The 1895-nt window shown below is 38.6% G+C and overlaps 1 pseudogene; it reads left to right on the top strand.

The window, feature by feature from the left end:
• Positions 1 to 362: 362 nt before the first annotated feature.
• Positions 363 to 1860, top strand: LOC119585449 (annotated as a pseudogene).
• The last annotated feature ends 35 nt before the right edge of the window (positions 1861 to 1895 follow it).

The raw sequence follows: 1895 nt of genomic DNA, 5'->3' as shown, positions 1-1895 counted from the left end.
GTTAAGCCATTTCATTACATTTGGGACAACCTTACATTGCGCACATATGTAGAGGGAGGAGTGGATAGATATACATTCATTTGTGGGCAAAATTGTTACCGACATTACTATGCTGGCAAATTTCTCCACTACGAAATAAAAATTTCATAAGAATATTTATGGGAATTCTTTATTCTACCAGTTTCTTGCCTTTTATAATACTTTAGAAGCAACAGACTTTCTTTTTTATTATCAATATCTAGTTAACACTGTCTTTAATCATACATTTAAATGAATTTGCTCAGTGTTATCTCCCTCCCGGTATCAATCTCTAATTCCTATTTTCTTTATTGATTTCAGAGGCGAAGTTTCGGACGCCATATCAACGCAAATCGAAGCAGGGCACGGTTGAACGCTTGGTGGGTTTCTTCTACCCTACGGCGCTGACTTGAGACTTCCTGAACAGCATTTAAAGATAACACTCATTGCCATCATCTCAAATCACTCTTCTTATCTGAGAATCAATTATCATTATCTTTGAACTAGTTAGGCAAGTTAAAAAAAAATTTTCCCCCCAGCTGAACGATAAACCTATCTTCATACCATGCTGGATGATGGCCTCACAGATCAGATCACATCCTCCAACTGTGCAAAGGAGTCTTACTATATATTTATGGTCCCTCAATCACTATTTATCTTGAAAATTATCACCATCATTTTAGCATTCTGGACCATCAGAATTTTGCGTACATCAGCGAAAATCGTAGATCGTCTGGCAGCGCCCGACATGGTGGGTTTCTCTTTTTTTTTGTCGAATCACTAAAAATTATTGTGGTTTTTCGGCTTTTATCAAAATTCACGTTACTCAAAACCTAAAATTTTACCATCAAGCTATTTTTCTTCAAAATACTGTATGGAGTATTAGATACTTATAAAGGTTTTTCCCTTTTTAATGCAGGGACGCAATCTCGTTATGCTGCGCGTCACCCTATTTTGTGTTATTATTACCACTGTTGCCAAGGCTGCGGGTCACGTCATCGTGCCAGGGAGGTTCTTGCAAATTTGTTTGAAACTGCCCATCAAGACCCCATTATGGAGGGTTAACACAACACTCCCATGCTTAATTGCAGGCTTTTACTTCTACTGTCACATTCTGTATAATCTTATATACAAGAAGAATTTTCAGAATAATCAGCAAAACAAGACCATGGTATCAGCGTTAGCTAACTTCGCTGTCTTTGTTGTCATTATGGCCGCAGTTGTTGGGGACGATTCTTATTCACGGAAAAAAGGGTTTAAGGGGTTTTAAAAATTGACCAATATCCAATTTCTCATTTTGGCACAGCCATCATGACCCTTGGATATATTGTGCTGTCTTCCGAAATTAGGCAACGCGCCTGGAATGACCTGCGTCTAATATCCTGTATTTTCTGTCGCTGGCTCAAACGGAGAGTGAAGGACCGATCCCAAGGGAGTGAAGCGTCGCCAGAGCTTCCTAATCCAGATGAAAGAAGTTTAACAGACACTCATACTTTGCATAATGTTGAATCAATTGCTGCGGCAGGAATTCCTATTACAAGCTCTGGAACAGAGGCCGTTATGCAAACGAGCAGTGAGCTATCCAAAAAAGAGATAGACAGAACCAGTATGGATGAACCAGTGCATATACACGAGAAAAAACACATAGTTGAAGGAGCGGCAGCAGATGAAGGAAATACTTCCGACGTTATAGTACGTAGTGAAGCAAATGTTCTTACTAGCAATGTGTCTATTATCACGACAAAAGCATTAGTTTCTGATGTTCTTCCTGATACAACAAAATGTTTGGACATCAAAAGAAACGCATTCACTGTTCATTCTACCATGCCTCCAGTTGAATAAATGAGTATAATTATTTATGAAAGGTACATATAAGA

Source organism: Penaeus monodon, chromosome 19 (assembly GCF_015228065.2).
Source record: "Penaeus monodon isolate SGIC_2016 chromosome 19, NSTDA_Pmon_1, whole genome shotgun sequence".
Classification (NCBI taxonomy): Eukaryota; Metazoa; Arthropoda; class Malacostraca; order Decapoda; family Penaeidae; genus Penaeus; species Penaeus monodon.
This window is presented reverse-complemented; position numbering and strand designations above follow the sequence as displayed.